The 21,744-nt window shown below is 40.8% G+C and overlaps 1 protein-coding gene across 1 annotated transcript in view; it reads left to right on the forward strand.

Moving 5' to 3' along the window:
* SDC2 (syndecan 2) overlaps positions 1 to 21,744 on the forward strand; it is a 117,943-nt gene that overhangs the window by 38,035 nt on the left and 58,164 nt on the right. The gene's annotated exons all lie outside the window — the stretch shown is intronic.

Genomic DNA, 21,744 nt, shown 5'->3' on the forward strand with positions numbered 1-21,744 from the left:
GTACCCATTTTTATATTTCAAAACTCCCTGAGTACAAGTGATGGCTGTGGCTATCAAGTTAAGACTCTAACAAAAATAAAAAAAGACTCTAAAAAAAAACCATCAAACATGGGCCCATTTCATATTATGGAAATATCCTGGGACATTTTCATTCCCAGGTTTCTTGCTCAGTGCTTACTTTCAAGGCTGGTTTCAGGTGTGAGGAAGAACCTTTGAGCAGAAAGCCTGTTTGTAGAGTGAGTGAGTAGCCTTCTTCCTTGGGGTGGCTGATCCCAAAAGTCTTCTCTCCATCTCCCTCCTTCAATGCTTTCTTCCCTTATTTTTCCCCTTCCCTGCGACCCCTGAATTGCTGATAATTCCTTTCCTCCTTTGTTCTTCTCAATCCCCGGGGTGTATATGGTTAGAAATCCCTGGTGCCCACTTAGCTGAGTCACAGAGATTCCATTTTTAACTTGTCCCTCATATGCCAGCCCGTCTAATTCCTTAGGCATTACTGCCTTCCCCCTCCCAGCTTTATTCTGCTTATTTACATCTTTCTGGGAATGACGTACCTCAAACTTTCCAACCTATTAGTTTAAACCAGATTTAGTGGCGGTGGGGGGAAGTAGACTTTCTCTGCCCTTTGGTTGTGCTGTACTTCGAGATAAACACTATATACGTTAAAGGTGTTTAAATGACGTTTTCTCTGACTTCCTAAAGGGGTTACTTTTTATTGACTCCTAACATTTTAATTCTCTGAATTGTGATTGTTTTGTCTAAATCATGGGGTGGAGTGCATATGGGGAATTAGAAAACTAATTGTCATAACCTTTGAGCAGTATTTTGGAATTAGATTAATAGCTGTGTTAATATGCTATAACATAATTACTTATAAAAATCAGAATATACCACCACCTTGTTAGTATTAACACTGTGCTAGACGGCGCTGTGGCTCACGCCTGTAATCCCAGCACTTTGGGAGGCCGAGGCGGGTGCATCACCTGAGATCAGGAGTTCAAGAGCAGCCTGGCCAACATGGTGAAACCCCGTCTCTACTAAAAATATAAAAATTAGCTGGGTGTGTTAGTGGGTGCCTGTAATCCCAGCTAGTTGGGAGGCTGAGGCAGGAGAATTTCTGGAACCTAGAAGGCAGAGGTTGCAGTGAGTCGAGATCATACCATTGCACTCTGGCCTGGGAGACAGAGCGAGACTCCGTCTAAAATGAAACAAAACAAAACAAAACTGTGCTAGAGGTTATTTTGTGTATATAACATTTTAGGGCCTTACAGTGTACCTTAACTTTCTGAGCATAGATAACAAATGAAGATAATAAGAAATACTGTTTTATATTGTTTATAAAGCACTGTGCTCTACATTGCAGTTTATAGAACCACATAACAGTTGGCCATGGGCAGTATCTGAGGAAGCCTTACAATCTCAGGAAGACTGACAGAATGGCAGAGCTAAAACGGACCTCAGGGTCATCTAATTGAGTGTTTCCCAGCCATTTTCACATTATGGCACACATTGAAAAGGTGCACAGCACACCCTGGGGAAACAAATGACTGCTCTTGGCTGGAGGTGGTGGATCTGAGGCCTCCAGCCTAGGCTGTGCCCAGCTCCCCTGAGGGCTGATGGGCATCAGAATCTTGGCACAGCTGTCCTAGGGCATTCCCGTTGGGAACTGTCATCTAACCCAACCCTGCCATTTTACAGATGAGACACATCTGTATTTACATATCGAGACACAGAGAGGTAAAATAGGTTGTTCAAGGTTACACAGCAAATTAGTGACATTATGATAAATATAATTTGAGCATTTCAGAAACTGGAGTTTAACATAACTTCTCTTTTACATTGCAAGCCTGTTATGTTATTCTTACAGCATGCTGAACCATAACACTTTTATAGGGCATGTTTTCCCAAAAGGTTTCTGCCATATTGTATGTGAAGAAGTATGACTAATATTACTAAATTATAGATACATCTCTTTTGGACAACCTAAAGAATAAAAGTCTCTTTTAAACCCCAAATTCAAGTTAAAAATTAAGGTTATGAAGCTAAAACTAGTCTAACATATGTAAAAACAATAAAACGATTTAAAAATATTTTATTTGCACAAAGAATGTACTCAGGCTATGAAACTTTTATGCTGGCGGTTGCCTCACTTTAAAAAAGTCAAGAGAGAAAGGTAAGATGGAAAAGAAAATTAAAATTGTAAGCATTTTAATGACTCACCACTACCTCCATCCTTAGATCTCTTAGCTGTCAACTATTTAAACCCTTTAAGAATATTAGGAAACCATGGTTACTTGGCATGGTTTTATAATTCTGTTCTGGTTACCTCCAAATTCTCCTTCAACCCCATGGTGATTCAGATTCTCATGTAATGGGGGCTTGGTTCAGCCTTATATACATTTATGTATGTGCCAGCCAAGATATACATGGGAACATGGCATCTCATCTTCAGGTCTTTGAACCACAACATTTATGTGCCAATTCAGGACAGTTTATGGCACTAGGTTTGTAACATCAGATTGACTGGTTCCACCATGACCTCAAGATGGTAGTTGTAGACTAGCGACACCTTCCATTGATAGCTGGTTGATCTTAGAGAAGTTCTATAATCTCTTTTTTTGCCTCCGTTTTTTGTGAAGTGGAGGACAGACTACCTACCTGCTAGGATTGTTGTATGGATTAAATGCATTAGTTAATGCAAAGTCTTAAGAACAACACCCAGTACATGCAGAAATAAATATGATAAATAACTACAGTGAATGTGGGCCGTTTTCTTCACCATTATTAGTAATAGCTGCCATGAGTTGTCATTGAATAGGGAGCAGTAAGGGGGCCTCCAGGTATAAACAAGACCCACTCTGCTTTGTCAGTCTCAGGTTTTATAAAAATAGTCGTCTCCTGAGTTCTTGGGGCATCAAGGAATAGGATTATTATTACCAGATGCCCCTGAGTCTCTGCTTATTGAGGTGTCTTTTTTTTGGTAGGGCTTTCTTTAGGGGAAAAAATAGAAAGTCTGCCTCCAGGGACATGGGTAAAATATTTTTTCCTTAGTTCACATTAAATTCCAGTCATTCTTTTGCAGAAATGTTGTGGAACAGAAGGGAGGGGTAAAGATTCCAACTTTAGACATTAGACTAAGAATGCATGTGATGGGTACCCAGACAGCATGACACTTTTTCAGTTATCACTGCCACCCCCATCCCCCCGAAAAAACACACTGTGAGGGAAAGAGCAGGAGCTGGGAACTCAGACAGGCTGAGTGCAGCCCTTAGCCCCGCTTAATGGCTGAGTACATCCGGGCTGTGCGTTCACCTTCTCTGGTAGGTCTTCTAGGTTTGGAGTCATCTTCTAGAGGTGCTGTAAGCTGGTGTAAGAGACTAGCAAAGTGCCAGCAGCATAGGCCCTGTGCCCTAAATTGCCCACCTTTTTCTGAGTTCATCTTTGCTAAAGGGATTTTTTTTTCTTAAGTGCATACTTTGGGCAATTTCTTACAGTGGCACATTTGAGACTATTTCATGGCAGTGGCTTTTCATTTTCTTTTCTCTTTTCAAGACTCTTGCCCTGTTGCCCAGGGTGGAGTGCAGTGGTGCGATCATAGCTCACTGCAACTTCAGACTACTGGGCTCAAGCGATCCTCCCACCTCAGCCTCCTGAGTAGCCAGGACTATAGGCCCATACCACCATACCTGGCTATTTTTTTTATTTTTTGTAGAGATGAGGGCCCGTCATGTTGCCCAGGCTGATCTCAGACTCCTGGACTCAAGCAGTCTTCCTACCTCGGCCTCCAAGAGTGCTGGGATTCCAGGCGCGAGCCACTGTGCCTGGCCGGCCTTTTCACTTTCTATTAATGGTTCTCAGGCTCATCTCCCGCTGCCTTTCTCCCCCAGGAACATTTTAGCAGCATTCTAAGCTATTTCAGCTCCTTTAGTTTTGTTGCTCATGTCTTTGCTACCCTTGCCTACCATCACAATTCAAAGCCTCACTGTTCTTGCCTTCTCACTGATGGGTTAGTCTTTTTTTCTTCTATCACAAATAGGGTTGCTTGATAAAATATTGGGTACCCAGTTAAGATAGAATTTCAGATAAGTGCCAAATAATTTTATTTATTTATTTATTTTTGAGATAGAGTCTCCCTCTGTAGTCCAGGCTGGAGTATAATGGCGCGATCTCAGCTCACTGCAACCTCCACCCCCCAGGTCCCAGTTCAAGCAGTTCTCCTGCCTCAGCCTCCCGAGTAGCTGGGGTTACAAGCATGTGCCACTGTGCCCAGCTAATTTTTGTATTTTTAGTAGAGATGGGGTTTCATCATGTTGTCCAGGCTGGTCTTGAACTCCTGACATTGTGATCCACCTGCCTTGGCCTCCCAAAGTGCTGGAATTACAGGGGTGAGCTGCTGCGCCCAGCCCCAAATAATTTTTTAGCTTAAGTGTGGCCCATCCACTATTTGAGGTATACTTACACTAAAAATCATTTGTTTATCTGGAATTCAAATTTAACAGAGCATCCTGTATTTTTAAATCTGGACACTCTACAAATATCTGTACCAATTCTCCCGTTATAACGTTTTGCCCACACGGCAGCATGTTTTGGCCAAGAGGAATAAAAGAGGCTTGCTTCTTAGGTATTTCCTAAGGCCCTGTTTTGAAGAACTTGAAGACAAAATGCCAGCAGGTTAATGGGAAGAGATTATGACAACAGAGAGGAAATCCTGTGATTTTAGGGGTTGAGATGTATATCGACTTCAATTTGGGAGATCACTTGGTAAATGTGAGGTGTCTGTATTTTGGGCTGAGTGTCAACTCTGGAAGTAGGTGAAAGTTAAGTTTTATATCCACATGCCATTCCAGCTCTGTTCAAAACTTAGAAAAGTACTGTCTTCCATACCTAATTCACAGTCCTAATGATCAGGTATTAACTGAACAGAACAAAGAAGCCTGCCTTAGAGGATGTCGTGAATGGGTTTTGGGGGTGGAGACTTGAGACACACTATAAAAAGATGGTCAGACCAGTTAAGTATGACAAGAGACAGTTTTATGAAACGTAGAAATGGCTTTTTCATGCAGCTCAAAGGCACGGATGTAGAAAGGGAAAGATCAGAAAGGAACGATTGTGTATGTCAGCCCACTAACATTTATGGGAATGTCCCTGGGGACTACCGAAGTAATCAGATGACATGGACTTGCCCCTCAAGGAATTTAATTTCTGGGTGAGAAATTTGAAAAGAAAGTGGCTTATCCTAGCTTTTCTTTTCTTTTCTTTTCTTTTTTTCCTTTCGTTTCTTTCAAAAATTTTCTCCCAAGAGACAGAAATGGGTCTGCCACAGCTATGGACAGGAATAATCAAGTGAAGGGAGGCAGTGACGTGGGTACTTCCACATAGAGGCTGCACTGTGATGATTCAGGAATATTTCTTGAGTACCTTTAACTTAATTTAATTTTATTTTATTATTTTGAGACAGGGTCTGCCAGGCTGGAGTGCAGTAGTGTGACCTTTGCTCACTATAGCCTCAACCTCTATGGCCCAAAGGATCCTCCCACCTCAGCCTCAACAAGTAGCTGAAACTACAGGTGTGTGCTACCATACCTGGCTAATTTTTGTATTTTTTGCAGATACGGAGTTTTGCCATGTTGCCCAGGCCAATCTCCAACTCCTGGACTCAGGCAATCCCCCTGCCTTGGCCTCCCAAAGTGCTGGGCTTACAGGCATGAACCACTGAGCTGAGTACCTTTTAGGTGGGTTGTCATCAAATTTGAGTGCCTAGCATCGTGTTAGGTGCTGGGATGTAGCAGCAATTAGCAAGGGCGGAGTCTCGGCTCTGTAGAGCTTGTGTGCTGTCATCATAGGTACTTTGAGAAATGCACAGATAGACCAGGTAGGGTAGGGAATTCTGGCCTCTAGGAGCTTCCTTAGGGTTGATCACCTGTGCTTTTCCTTCCGTGGCAATTGGAGACTCAGTCTGCTGTTGGCCAGAATACTGGATAACTGGCAGGTAACTCTGCATTGTTAGGAAGGCTCATCAGACTTTAGGTCCCCTGTTGAGGAGTTTTACATCATAATCTTCAGCAGCTGGTCTAAACTGACTAATGGCGGGCTTCAGTAAAATCAGCCAATCAATTTATCTGTATTATAAAATGATGAAGGCATGCTCCATCCGGCATCAGATAGAGTACCTTCTAATATTGGTGCATTATCAGTACCTTTGTGTGTATGGGGTCTGCTGTAATGAAAAATAGTAGAGCTTCATTCATCCTAATGACATTTTGATCAATTTTAGGGGGCTAAAAAGATTGTACTGTGACAATAAGATTTTTCCTCTTTATCAGAAGAATTTATAAATGGTACAGAAAATGAAAGATGGCTAGTGGTTTTAGCAGTTCTGATTTTTTTTTCTTTTTCTAGAGAAGGGAAAAAAACCCACTCTGATTCTAAAACCCTTTGGAATTTGAACTCTTGCCTGTGTTCTAAAAGTGTCTTGAATTGCTTGGGATCCCAAGCCTGAAGTTTACAGGGTCTCATGGTGTCCAGGTATCTGAGAATAGTCATAAAGTTCTCCGAAAATTCTGAAAACCGTATGCTTCAGGGACACACGTATGCAATGGAGTATTCTTCGATGGCAGCATTTTCTGTTGGGGGAAATAGCAAATCTCAGGCAGTAATGAGGTGTTAGGTCAGAAAACCTGCATAGAAATCAATGACTAGGTGTTCAGAGAAATTAAAAGAAATTAATAACTTTTCTTCTGTATGATTTTTGCTTTGGGATATTTTGGTTATTTTTTACCGGTTTCAGATGCTATTTTAATGAGTATTTTGTAGGCCCATGAATATGAAGGGTAACTTAGATTTTAAAAGATCTTTCTTCTGTTGCTCAAGGACTGATGCACCTTAAAAATACCTGTCAGTTGTGCCTTTAAAATCTTTTTATTGACAAGTGACTCCTGCCTTCAGGCCTAATTGGTTCCTGAATGTTTAGTCTTGAGGTGTGGTCATAACACAAACTCTTACTTCCTGCAGGCTGTGTTATCTGTAAAGCTTATGTTTTTTGTTTGTTTGTTTGTTTGTTTGTTTGTTTTTGAGATGGAGTCTTGCTCTGTCGCCAGGCCGGAGTGCAGTGGCACAGTCTCGGCTCACTGCAAGCTCCGCCTCCCAGGTTCAAGCTATTCTTTTGCCTCAGCCTCCTGAGTAGCTGGGATTACAGGCGCCATCACCAGGCCCGGCTAATATTTGTATTTTTAGTAGAGATGGGGTTTCACCATGTTGGTCAGGCTGGTCTTGAACTCCTGACCTTGTGATCCGTCCTCCTCGGCCTCCCGAAGTGCTGGGATTGAAAGCATGAACCACCTTGCCCAGCCAAAGCTTATGTTATATGTTGGGCTTCCATTCCTGAAAGCCGGTTTTATACTATAAAAATAAAGTCAATATGAAAATGTGTCAAAAATATGAATGTACCTCTTAAATACACATATTTATTAACTATTTCAAACAAAGGTAGTGAAGATAAAAAAAAAAGTTATACTGTAGATGTTACTTTCAGGGAATTTTTTCTGCTGAGGTTGAGTTGACTGAACCTTTTAAAGTCCAATGTCAAGTCTTTCTAAAGCATATAGAGGTGTTTTTTCCCCAGTGTTTCAAGGACTTTCAAATTGTGTTAAAAAAATAGAGTTATCTGCTTTCAATTCTATTGCATATGAAAAGTGTAGAAATGCTGGAAAGTTTGTTAATTGCTAAAAGTTGAAGGGGGACAGTTTCCATGGCAACTTCTTCAGTAACCCATGCTCTGATATTTCAGAAGGATATTCTTTGCTGAGCTGTGAATGCAGTATTAAGAATTCAATCAAATCTTCAGAATGTGAAGAGCAATTGCTAAAGAAAATCATTTGCCCTGTGCACAGTTAGGCCAAACTGCTGGCTGGGTCTGTGCTGTCCGCTATTGAATCAGTCTTACCAGTCCACTAGTAAAGGCATTGCCTTCTGGACATAGTCTTTGGTGAGTCTGATAGCCGTCTGGTTTTGGTCATCCCTGTGAAAATCTTAGGAAAGGCAGTAACAGGTTGAGCTGTCTTTGGTTGAGTTAGATTGATGACAATATCATTAGGATGTATTCCTTTAATCTGTACGTGTTGAGAAATGATTTGTGTGTCTGAAGAAAGTAAACAACATAAATTTAGGCTAAAAGACCACATTTATGCTGTAATAATTTCTGGTTTTCCTTTTAAATAAGGGGACAAACCAGGGACTGGCATTATCTTGCAATAACCAGTACTGAGCATAGAATTTTATGTGTCCATGTCTATGCCTTCATGAATTGTCAGATCCTGCAGACATGACCTGAAAGGGAGATCTTTTATCTCCCATGCGTTCAAAGATGAAACCCATCTACCTGTGAATGAGATGATATAAAAGTATTTTCTTCAAACATTTTTGGGTACTTATATTTTCTTACTGATCTTCTCGACTAGATTTTGTGCTTTATAGGGTTGTGTACATATAAAAGTACTGAAGTATTTATGGATTTTATGATATGTTGACTCTTATTTTCTGGTTGAATTTGTATTTTTAAAAATGATTAAATTATGTTAAAGGAAGAGAAACAATCATCTTGCATTATTGCTAATAGTCAAGTAAACATCAATCTCTAAATCATTGTGTGTTAAGTATAGTACATATTTGCTTGCCTAGCACTATGCCATAGGGATCAAAAGGAAATGTAGGAAATGATGCCTGCATCATTTTAGTTGTTCAGTCTGATTTTATAACCTCTTATTCATGGTTGAAAAGCAATATGACATGAATTTAATTAGGTTTTCACTTAACAAGGCAGTCTACTCTGTTTTTTTCATTCATTCTGTTTTCTCGTGTTAGATGGCATTTCTCATATTTATAGTCTTTGGTCATTCCCCTACCCAGGTTTTCCAAGTTTCTAAGGTGTCATCTCTGGAGCAAGGTATAATTTAACCCTTACCTACCCTTAGGACACCATATGATATAAATTAACTTATCCTGACTTCCATAACCACAGAAGGGAACCTACTTGGGAGCAGGGTCTCACTGTCACCTAGGCTAGTTTTGACCAGTTAACTTGGTTGGGAAAATGGGAACATGTTGACGGAAGAAATCCTTTTAAAACCAGTCAAGCCTCCAGTAAGTTTCAAGGAATAGGAAGAAAAATGTAGTGTGTTCATTATATGAAATCATGAAAATCATCTGTGGTTATGCCTTTCTGATGTTTGTTCAGAATCTCTAGAAGGGGAGAGAAAAGAAAAAAATAGCACCCCCCAGGTACAGCCTTGACAACTATCAGAATTGCACAGGAGGCCAGGCGTGTAATCCCAGCACTTTGGGAGGCCAGGCGTGTAATCCCAGCACTTTGGGAGGCCGAGGTGGGTGGATTGCTTTAGCTTGAGAGTTCAAGACCAGCTTGGGCAACACAGCAAAACCCTGTCTCTACAAAAAAAAAAAAAAAATATATATATATATATATATATATATATATATATAAATTAGTCAGGTGTGGCAATGTGTGCCTGTGGTCCCAGCTATTCAGAAGGCTTAGATGGGAGGATCGCTTGAGCCTGGGAAGTGGAGGTTGCAGTGAGCCAAGATCGCACCACTGCACTCCAGCCTAGGTGACAATGAGATCCCGCCTCCAAAAAATATATATATATATTTGTACTGTAGCTTCAACTGGGCCTGCCTCTGCTCACCCACCCATCTTTAGGAAGCCAGTTTTAGAAAGACAGTGGCTGGCCAGAGGCCTCCTTCCCCCACACTCCTTTCTCCCCACACTCCTTTCCCCCCACACTCCTTTTTCAAACTTCTGTGGTTATGGAAGTCAGGATTTGAAAAGAGATTTAGCAATGTTTTTTTCATTCTGTAGTGGCTTTCTGTTTCCGTTGAAGAGGCTGTCCTCTTGGCCTTCATGAAGTAGGTGTTACCACAGCATTGAAAGTGAAGTATTAAAATAGAAGCTGATAAGAGCAAGGAAGTTTACCATAAACATTTCAGTTCACATAGGCCAAGTAGGTTATTGAGTGGTGCATTCTTCTTGAGTGGTAGGAAATAGGAGAGAGCCTTGGAGAAGCATTTTCTTACCTGATTTTTTGAAAAGTTACTAGTTCATCTTTGTGTATCTAAGAATTTTCAAATATTCCAGTCTAAGAGATTTGAAATTCTCTTAAATTTAAGGAGATGGTGTTTCAATCTCTGAAGTATAGTTATTTAATTGATTAAAAGGTATTTATTATAGATAAAAAAATTTTTTATGGATATGTGTATATATACAGTGGAATATTATTCAGCCTTAAAGAAGGAAATTATGGACTGGGCATGGTGGTTCACACCTGTAATCCCAGCATTTTGGGAGGCTGAGGCGGGCATATCACGAGGTCAGGAGATTGAGACCATCCTGGCCAACATGGTGAAACCCCGTCTCTACTAAAATTACAAAATTTAGCTGGGCGTGGTGGCACACACCTGTAGTCCCAGCTACTCGGGAGGCTGTACTCCGTCTCTACTAAAAATACAAAAATTAGCTGGGCGTGGTGGCTTGCGCCTGTAGTTCCAGCTACTCAGGAGGCTGAGGCAGGAGAATTGCTTGAACCTGGGAGGCAGAGGTTGCAGTGAGCCGAGATCGCGCCACTGCACTCCAGCCTGGTGACAGAGCGAGACTCCATCTCAAAAAAAAAAAAAAAAAAGAAAGAAGAAAAACAGGAGGAAATAGTGCTACAACATGGATGAACTTTGAGGACATTATGCTAAGTGAAAGAAGCCAGCCAGAAACAAAAAGACAAATATTTCATGATTCCATTTATATGAGGTACCTAGAGTAGTCAAATTCATAGAGGCAGAAGGTACAATGGTGACTGCCAGGGGCTGAGGGAGGGGGCAATAGGGAGTTAGTGTGTGATGGATACAGAGTTTTAGTTTTTTGAGATGAAAACAGTTCTAGAGATGGATGTGGCAATGATTGCAGAACAATGTGAGTATATTTAATGCTGTTGAACTGTAGACTTAAAAATGGTTAAGAGAGTAAATTGTATATTGTGTGTATTTTACCACAATTTAAAAAAATGTTTATGGAGCACCTGTTCTTTGGTTCCAGTTGAGCTCCAGTGACTGAAACAAAGGCCCTCAGCCTTGAGGGAGCTGACAGGTGAGTGAGAGGTGAGAGCGTGATGCCCGTGGAATAGGGAGCACGAGGTCATTGTCATGGTTAAGGATGCTGTGGTCCTCAGTGCAGGTGAACCTGAACCTAGCCGTGAAAAAGGACCAGAAATGGTTCTTTTTGTAATTTTCACTTCTCCCTAGCTTCCCCTCCCAACGTATAGTGCTGCCCCACTGCTGCATCCCAAAGCTAATGCCGTGGATCATTTTATACTGGCTGCTGCTTTAACTGGTTTGTCTTCTGCTTGTTTCCTAAATCCAGCTCTGCTCTTCCTCCTTGGCCTGCACTTGTAAGGCGTTTATTTGATGTGCGTGTATCTCCCATTTTATAGCCCACATCATTTTTCATCTTGGACTATAAATTCAGAGAAGGTGTGGGCTATGCACTTTGACCTTCACAGCACCCAGCACAGTAAACCATAATGAATGTTTTGGATGAGGATGAGGCTCTGAAGTTGGAAGCTGACATGGCTAATGCCTATTTAATTGAAGGTTATTAACGCCTCTTTAGCCGTGAAGACTAGATAGTCTTCTCTTTACAGCAGAGAAGGAACAAGCCCTCAGGCTTTTTCCAGTGGTCTCAAAGAATTTTCTTGTCAGGTGTTGCCCTAGTACACACTGACCTGAACTTAGCATCCCAGAGAATGAAAGGGACAGTTGGGGCAGTGGGGCAGCGTTCCCGCTGAGAAGACAAGCATCTTCTCCTCTGGGTGCATGATTCCAAGGTGGGAATTCAGGGTGGGGGTAAGTCACAATATTTATGTTCTAGTTCAGCTTATTAAATATGAGATTTCCCATCTCTTCCTCAGTGAATAGACTTTGCCTTCTGTCCAGTGTGATAGTTGTAAGTAGGGCGACCATATGTCCCAGTTTTAATACTTATTTGCCTGGATTAATTATTAATAGCTCCCCCTTTAAGAGTGCCCTGGTTTGGATGATAAATGTTATTGCTATCCTTGTTATAAGGGGGAACATATAGAGAGGACAGTTATAAAGGGGAAGGTGGGGAGAAAGAGGGAGGGAAACTTAAGCGGGCTGCTGGAGATTCAGAAGATAAGGAACGTGAGAAATAGCTGTGTAGTCAAACATTTAGATGTTTTTTGGATGGAAAAAATTATTTGGCTTTTAAATGATAAGCTAGTCTAGTAAGTTAGGGTTTGAAAGTCTTGATCAAAGGGATATTTTATTTAATCAGTCATAGTATAGGATCTTTTAGTGCAGATTAACAGGTTAATGTGTATACTTGGAGCTTCAGGTATTTTATGGCTAATGGCAAAAGACTATACTGTACAAATGTGTGTATATATCACATTTGTTTCTGTAACTATGAAAATGAATTTACTCTGTTTAAAATCCTGTTTTTATTTGCATATGTATTTAACTTAATGGTATAGTGGATATTCAATATTGATTAACCTTAGGTATGAGGAAAAGCCACATTGGTAATGAAGGAAATTAGGTAGGACCATATTAATTCCTTCATATTTGTTAAGGGAACATCATGTAATCTGAACAAAATAAGTGTTTTATAATCAGGTATCATTTTGGAATTTTTATATTCAAAGTTTTTGTTTAAATCAGTTTCAGCTGGTTTTCAGTGAAGGGTTGTATCAATATCACTGTAAATCAATGGAAGGTCTAGATGTAGGGTGCTCTAGGGTTGCTGTATCCAGCAACCCAGCAGTCTCAGCCGCATCCTGTGTCTTTCCATTTCTCTTCTCTGGTGTCTCTATTGTCTGCTTCAGCCTGAGCCAAATGCTCCCCTTGCTCTGGGAGAGCCATCATATTTGAGTTTTTAAAACTCATAACAGTATGTGTGTATGAGTGTATATTATATGTGTGTGTTCCTTCTGTACTTAAACATAAATTTATAATTTTTCAGTTACCTGGTGGTGTTGCTTTACATTTTGAAAGAGCATTACAGTTTTAGAAGTGACTGTTTATGTCATTGGATCAGCAAACAATTTTACAGGATGGAGAAATTATCGATTGTATTTTGCATGTTAGTAACTTAATCGAGGTGCTAAAGCTGTCAGAATGAACTTAGACTCAAACCCACGTCTTCTGACTCTATGTCCATCGCCCTAGCCATGATAATGACTCGTAAATGTCTTGCCCAGTATATTTCAGAAAGAATTTTTCTTTTACAGTTGCTTTTTTATTTTTGTTTAATTTGATGTTGTCCTACAGTGTTTCTTGTTAGGAAAAAAAATAATAACCTGGGTGCCTTTGGGCTAATTGGATGTGTAGTTACCTATCTGCAGAGTGTACTTACTGATGCAAAATTATCACATTCCTACTGGTATACCTTGCTGGTGGTCTCAGTTCAAACATCCTTTTGACAACTCTGCCTCAGTTTCCGTCTCAATATGTTTGTAGCATAGGAGCTTTTCTGTCTGTATTCTTTACCTCTTGTCCTTCCTGCTTGCTGACTGTCTTTTCTATTCTTCCACTTAAAAGACTTAGGCTCATCCTTCAAGAACCACCTGAAATGCTGCTGCCTCAATGATGTTTTCTCTATTTTTTCTAGTGATCACTCTTTTCTCTCTTGAGTTCCTGTAGTGCCTTGAATTTCTCTTCGGGCCCTTATCACACCCTGTTTTACACCGTAGCCATTTGTCTTTATTATATTCCTCCCTACAAGATCGTGGTGAGCTCCTCAAGGGCACTGGCCATTTCTCATTCATCTTGGTGTCCCCACAGCACTTTGCACAGTGCCACATCCCTTGGAAACTCTGCAGTTCATTTTGTTTTAAATAAATGAATGGGTTTAGACATGGTTACACCCACTCATAAGATATGAGGTGATTGTAGATTTTTACAGCACATGGAGATTACAGAGAACCTTATATTGGTATAATTATCACCTGGTTTGTACATAATTAAAAATGTAATTGTATATTTTTATGCAGTAGGTTATCATGTACTGTTTTAAGTGTGTACAGTTTTTTATGGGCCTACCATTTAGTTAAATTGCATAGATGCTTTTTAGAATGCTACTGTGCAGAAGTGCAGAGTTGAGGTCTTTTTTAGAAGCTCAGTGAGTTGGCCTCTTTGGCTGTCTGTATTATCCTGTTAGGCTAAGCCGCAGCACAGCTGTCCCACCTGACTAGCTTTCCTCCTGTGGCTCTTACATTGCATTAGCTGAGAGAACAGGTTTTAAGATTTTTAACTCTTCTCTGCCTAGCCTGGGTTTCAGAAATATTTTAGAGGGGTTTAGAAAGTCGAAATTCAATGGATGAGACTTTGATAGTTTTGAAGGTTCTCTTTGTTTTATGTAACCTTTGGTTTTTAAAACTGTTTACATTTCACTCCATTTTTTTCTAATCCTGTAGATCTTGGACTGGCCTAGGATCTGGCATTTTAAATAACCTTTTCACTTCCCCTTCCCCCAGCAAGGTACTTGTGATGTCAGGGAGACGGGAAAATTCACCTCGAGAGACACCGTGATAGATCAGTACTGGGGAATGAGGACTTTGAGATCAGCCTTTCAAAATGAATAAGATTTAGGTGGATGGAGAGGAGATGATTTCCTTGTGAAGGTAAGAAATAGAGCAAAGTCTACAGGGAGAATGAGCACATAATATTAGGAGGGAAGGCAGGCAAGGAGGACCCTAACCAGCTTTCAGTGGAAGATTATTTTACAGCAATGTTCTCAAACTGTGGGTGCATTAGAAGTGTTCCATGAGCTTGTTAAGTAGCCACATTCCTGCCTTCCACCCCGATGCCGAAATTCCTTGTTTGGGCGTTCTGTGGGCTTAGGGTGGTGGCCTGGGCATCTGCATTTCTAACAGACATCCAGCTGAACTTGGAGTGATGGAATCCCTGCTTTATGGAATAAAAGAGAGTGTGCTGACAAGGCAGCAGGGACTGCATTTTGGCAGTCCTTACCGTGTTAGATGATGTTTCGGAGTTAAGATGGGGACACTAGAGCTCTAGCTGGGAAATCAGGTCCAGGGATGCTGCATAATCCAGTGAGGTGTTGCGTGCAGTGAGGCGGCAGCGATCAGGCTCTACAGGGTAGAACTTATCCTCAGAAGAAAGTATAGACCGCTGACAAAGGAGTTCACTCCTCTGTAAACTGCTAAGGAATTGCAAAGAAATTTTCGATTTGTAATCTGCTGACATATTTCAGAAAGGTATCCTCCTTAATCCACCCCTCTAAAGACCTGTGGTCCCTCACAGGTATCCAAAGTAGCCTAAAATCAGAGACTGGTCTAGTTGGAGGATTTGACTTGGAATTTGTGAACCCTGGATGGACTTGAGGGCAACTCACTTGAAACTTTGGAATTTCATGTGGATGCATGTTTTCTGGAGAGAGTCTTGACCACATTCTCAGACATGGCCTTACTTGGATTTAGATAAGATGATTTAGTACTTGGCTCATTGAGTGGCTGGCTTTCTCTGTCCTCTCTTTTTAAAAGACCCACAACAAATTCCTATGAGTGAAAAAGAAACAATAGCTTGAAGAACAAAGAAGACCCCAGACCGTAAGATAGCATGATAGAAGAGCCCTAGATTTTCCAACAGACGACCCTCCTTTATTTTTGCTTGGGTGGGTGTACCTTTATTAATAATAAATGGGGGGAAAAGGGGATTGAGGAGCTCTGCAGAAAGTGTAGTGAAATTTTCTGTTCCTTGTGGAGCAGTTTCAGTGGTTTCAGCTGAAGTAGACAGAGAGCAGGCTATGTTAACAGTAAGGAGGTGAATGACTAGTTATTGCTCTCAAGTTTGGAGCTGGGGAGAAAGCTGGTGTGTGAAACAGGACGATGTGTGAATGGATTTCTCAAGTGTTTCATTAAAGATCCATCAGAACGGTTAGCCCTCTAACCATGCTTCCATCTCTGGCTTCTGATTCCTTTGTGGAATTAAAAATGCTTTTGGGAAGAAGGGCTAAACAAGCCTTTTGTCTGGGTTTCCATATATTGATTAATGGACCCAGCAGAGCATCCTGCTATGAATTCCGTCTGCTGATGAGCAAAGCTTTTCTGAACTGGCATTTTCCACGCAGCCTGTAGGCTGCTATATTGGGTGTGACAATTTTTAAAAAGCCATCATGCTAGAATGAAAATGAGCCATTTCTAAATGGCCTGTTGATTTGCAAAACCTTTTTGTGTTGGATTGAATAGTTTCATATCTGAGTTGAGGGAAAAAGATGCAGGCTATTTTTAATTTATTGTTATTGTATCTTAAAGATGTGAGTTGACAATGTTTTGGTCATGATGTTTACCTGCTGTTGAAAAGTCTACTTGCATCTCATGCTTTGACAATAGATGTAAAAATCTGGTTCATTAGCTTACACTATAGAAGAGTTCTACAGCTCCACTTACAGTGTGAGTCACAGTCAGTAAATATGGATCTAGAAGTCCTAATTATGACTCAAGCTCACCCATAAACTTGGGGACCACCTTCACACCAATGCTGTCCACTGGGCTATTGATGGAAGAAGCCGCCAGGAACTGTTAGGTGGCCCCATGTGTCTGGCTAACAGGGTCTTTATTCATTAGCCTTATCACCGCATTCAGTCTTGATGCTAGTGTGCACGCTTCCTAAGAGTTACAGATGGGAATGAAAGGTGTCTGGGTATACCTGGGGAGTGTATGTTTTTGCCTGCTGATATAGGATACTAGGGTAGCTCGTATGCAGAAGCATGAGGGTATAGGTTTAAAGGATTCTTTGTGTTAATATCTGGGTTGACTTGGTATGGATCCTTGTTTGATTTTTTTTTTTAATTTATATATGTATGTATTTACTTTTGAGACAGGGTCTTGCTCTGTTGCCCAGGCTGGAGTGTAGTGGCATGATCACAGTTCACTGCAGCCTCAACCTCCCACTGCTCAAGTGATCCTCCCACCTGAGCCTCCCAAGTAGCTGGAACTACAGGCGCACACCACCATACCTGGCTAATTTTATTTAATTTTTTGTAGAGACAGGGTTTTGCTGTGTTGCCCAGGCTGGTCACAAACCCCTGGGCTCAGGCCATCCTGCCTGCCTCGGCTTTCCAAGTGCTGGTATTATAGGCGTGAGCCACCATGCCCAGTCCTTGTTTGATTTTCTTAACCCTTTGGTGGCAGCTTTTGTAGATGTTGGTTACTTCCAACAATAATAATGATAAATAATAAACATAGTTGAAATATCTACTATTTGCTAGGTGGAGCAATTTCAGTGGTCTCAACTGAAGCAGCTGAGTTTTGTAAAATGCAGAAATTAAAATCAAAATGAAAAACAGGATGGTTTTCCCAGCCTCTCTGTATGATTTTGATTAAGGTACAGTTACAGGTTGGGCATCCCAAATCCAAAAATCTGAAACGCTCCAAAATTCCAAACTTTTTGAGCACTGACATGATGCACAAAGGAAATGCTCATGGGAGCATTTTGGATCTTGGGTTTTCAGATTTGGGATTCTCAACTGGTAAAGATAATGCATACATTTCAAAATGTTTCTCCAGACACGAAGGGTCAAAGAGAAAGTTCATTCTAAGAGTCACAGATGCTTTTTGTTGCAGATACATGATGTGATTCATCTTGACAGAGGGATTCTTCTCTTCTTCAGGTAATCTGCAGACAGGAGTAAGCAAAGTGCCACCTTTTCACTTGTTTTTAACCTGTACTTTACTCCATCACTTCAGTATCTCCTTTTTCTCTTCTTGAAGTAGCATGAATCTTAGGGAAAGGTGAGGAGCTCCTAGAAGTAGCTGTCTCCAGAAATGGGCCAATGAACTTCCTGGTCCAAGTCTTCTGTTTAAACTCCCAATTTTAATATTGAGCATCTGCTTTGCAATGAACACGAAACAAGGAATTTGCAGCATTGAGGGTCGTACGCTTCACTGACTTGAGGTCAGTGTTGTTGGTAAGTAGGCCTATGGCAATGAAAAAGCTTTGACCCCAATTCCGCAGGGGCAGAACTTCCTAGAGCATCCTAGAAAACAGTGTGCACGTGGAGTCAATGCTATATTCAATGGGATTTTGCAGTGTAATGTTGTGTTGTGTAAAATTCCCTCTTAGCACAGTACCCCGGTAAATTGAGCTCTAATGTGCCTGTGTACCTTTTATCTCTTGTATAGCAAATTATATCTGTCAGAAACATTTCTTAGATAATCTGAGTATAGGAATCTAAAAACTGAGTACTCTTGTACTAAAATTGAGACACCAGTTTCTCAGGAAAACTTAGGAAAACATGTTATTTAAAAACAATTTTGGATATTTCTAAACTTTCTCCTTTGCGTTTTTTTCTCCAACCAGAGGCCTTGGCTTAGAGAAAACAAACTGATAAAATCTTTTTTTCTTTTCTTGTTTTCTACTCTTGAATGACAACCCCCTTGAGCAGCCTGGTGGCTTGAAGCCTCCCCTGTGAAGTATAGGATAGGTGGAGGGCGAATAACAAAAGCCTTATCATGTAGATAGCCCTGAAATGGGACTGGAGTCTTTATGTTTGAGAACTGTCCAGTGACTGCTGCAAACTGGGCAGCTGTTTTGGAAATGGGCAGTCTCTGATACAGCTGATAGGTAGAACCAGTTTGGCACCTAGTCGGCTAATTGGAACCAGTAGTTTGGGGGGATGTTTATTAATTTGACTTGTGTTTGTCTTCATTTAGAGTAAGTTCATCAGGCTATGTTATCATGGTACCTCGCATCAAGGAAAATGTGGTTCTGCAAGTGTTCATATCACTTTCTCTTCTGAGAGTAGGAGTAATAATTCATATATGTTTGCATACTTTCAAATGCCTTTGTTTAGGGACTCAATAAGTATTTACTATTACATTTGATTTTTTAGTTGAATAAACATGTTTTAAACAAAAATTATTTCCTAATTTTGACTCAGAGCCTAGAAACTGTTATAATGTAGTGGCATATACACTTATTTTTTTAGCTAAAAGTAGAGTTAGTATCTACTTTCTAGTTCATCCATTTTGAGTGTTGAACCTGAAATCCAGCTCACCTTTGAGACTGCTCTAACTTCTAGGTTTGGAATTTTAAACTTGGAATTTTGGGGTCTCCTTGGTAGGGTATAGTACTTCCAAATATAGACAACATAGATGGGTCTCTTAGCTCATCTGAAAATGGAAGCTCAAAAGTTTTTCAAAGATCTCATATTTACAAATCAATAAGTATAATGTAAAATGCAAAAATGAAAATCAAAATGGAAAACAGGATGGTTTTTCTAGCCTCTCACTAGGACTTTGATTAAAATACAGTTAGAGGTTGGGGATCCCAAATCCAAAACTCTGAAATGCTCCAGAATTCAAGAGTTTTTGAGCACTGACATGACACACAAAGGAAATGCTCACGGGAGCATTTTGGGTCTTGGATTTTCAGATTTGGGATTCTCAGCTGGTAAGGATAATGCAAATATTGGAAAATGTGAAAAAAAATATGAAATCCAACAAACTTCTGGTCCCAGGCATTTTGGATAAGGGACACTCAACCCATTTAATCCAAGCACTTGGTGGAGAATGTTGACAGTCACTTTCAGAGGTAGACAAATTCCACTGGCGAGTTTAGTGACCGATGGTATTATTGTTATTGTTAACTCACACTTGTGTCAAAGGTGCTTGTAGGGAGTTTTGCTCTCTCCAGCATGTCCATTGACTTGAGCTGGTTCCCACTCAACACACAGACCTCAGGACCGTGGAGAAATAACTTAGGCAGCCCAAACAAGACCCCTGACCTCTGCTATATAGGCAGATTTCATTAGCAAATAAGAAATGTTCTATTTAAAGTATGTTACAGTGATTCATTGTAGATTAACTCACAAATCAAGACAGACCAGTGCCCTTTTGTGATTGTTTTTCATCAGCCTCAGGAGCCTCTAGGAACCTCCTGTGGAGGTCTCACCTGTGGGGTGACAGGAGTCAGAGTGCTTTCGGCTGATGAGTGTCCTGATCTTTTTTCTAGGTTTAATGGTATCAGCTGTGGGTTCCTTTCTGCAATCTTTGTGATCTGCAGTCTTTGTGATCTTCTGTCTGGCAAGGTCTCCAGGTGTCCACAGCTCACACGTTACTACTGGCGAGGACTTGAAACTTGCCTCCTGCCCAGCCAATGATAGCATGTTCATGCAAGTCCCCACTGGCCAGCAGGGCTGCCGGAATAGTAGGTGGCTCTTCTTGGGGAGCTCTGCCTGGTTCAAGCACCATTACCACAGGGAGGATTTCTTTGGCCCACACCTAGCCTAGGCAGGTGATGCACATGCAGAGACACCTGTCACACCCTTGCCATGGGTTGCATCGCACTTCTCCCGAAAGCTCCAAGAAGTTCACTTCTCACTCACTAAATGGGATTGAGAGAAAACCTGCCCATAGTTACAATTTTCCTAATTGAAACTCACTTCTTTTCAGTAGGACAGTACAAAACAGGCTACTTTCTCAGTAAATAATTACTAATAACTAACACCGATATACTACCTGTTTACTATGTATTTTAAGTCACTGAATCCTCCCAGCAATCTCATGAGACAGGTATCCTATTATTAGCCCTAGTTTACAGGTGAGGAAACCAGAGATGGAGCAGTTCAGTAACTTGTCCAAGATCTCCGGTCCAGTGGAACCTGGAATAACTCATCCAGCTCCAAGGCCCACCTCCTCACCTCTCATGCCTCTCATCACCAAATGCAAGCTAGTTTCAGGGTGGTTAATTTTGGAGCTGATGAGCTTTACAGGTGATTGAATTTAATCATTTATGAGAGTAGGCAGGTAGGATATGCCAAGAAAGAGACCTTACTCAATAAGTTTGGCAGGCCTCCATATTCTGGGTCTTTCCTTGCTTCCCCCTGTGATTCCAATGAACTTGGGTGCCAAATCTTCTTGTTCCATTACCCTTTTCTTGGAATAGACTTTCTCAGATAATCTCCATCTTTCTCCCAATCTCCTCTTTCTTCCTTTTTCTTAAACAAGATGAACCTGGTTACTGCTAGGGGCAGGGTATGTATCCCCATGAGTCAGGGGCTTCATTGGTAGGGGAGCGGAGTGTTCATGCTGCCTCCCTAGATATCTTGAATGTCCCCCAGTTTGGGCAAGTAACACATCACTTAGTTCTGTAACAGAACCAGCCGCACATTGGTATGTGTTTGGCTTGCTCTGATTTGATGTTGCTCTTTTCTCACGAGGCTTGGACAAAACTCCTGCTTTACTCAAATCTTGTTTGGGTTAATATCTCAGCCTCCAGGTGAAATGAGGAATGAAATACAGATTTTAGTATCTAATATAAAACCATAACTTGTTTTTACTCTGAGCTCCATCTTGGGACTATATTCTATCCAGAGGCCCTGAGGAACTTCTCTCCCTCCTTTGTTTTGATTTATTAAAGTTCTTGAATTATATCCCATGTTATTGATCTTGGCAAATGTGGGTTTCAAAATTGAGACAGAAGTAAATGGTGCTGAGTTGTTACTGTGCATTTGGCTGAATTCTGTTCAACCTCTAAAGGAATGGAAATATATCATGCTGCAGTCTTTTAACATAAAATCAGTTTACACTTTGCCATTCTAAAAAATTGATCAGTTCAATACATTTAATATGTGCCACAGGTAAGGATTTACTCTGATTCAGTATTGTTGTAAGGTCCTAAATTTTACTTAAACAAAAATTTTTA

This window comes from Chlorocebus sabaeus, chromosome 8 (assembly GCF_047675955.1).
Source record: "Chlorocebus sabaeus isolate Y175 chromosome 8, mChlSab1.0.hap1, whole genome shotgun sequence".
NCBI classification, from domain to species: domain Eukaryota; kingdom Metazoa; phylum Chordata; class Mammalia; order Primates; family Cercopithecidae; genus Chlorocebus; species Chlorocebus sabaeus.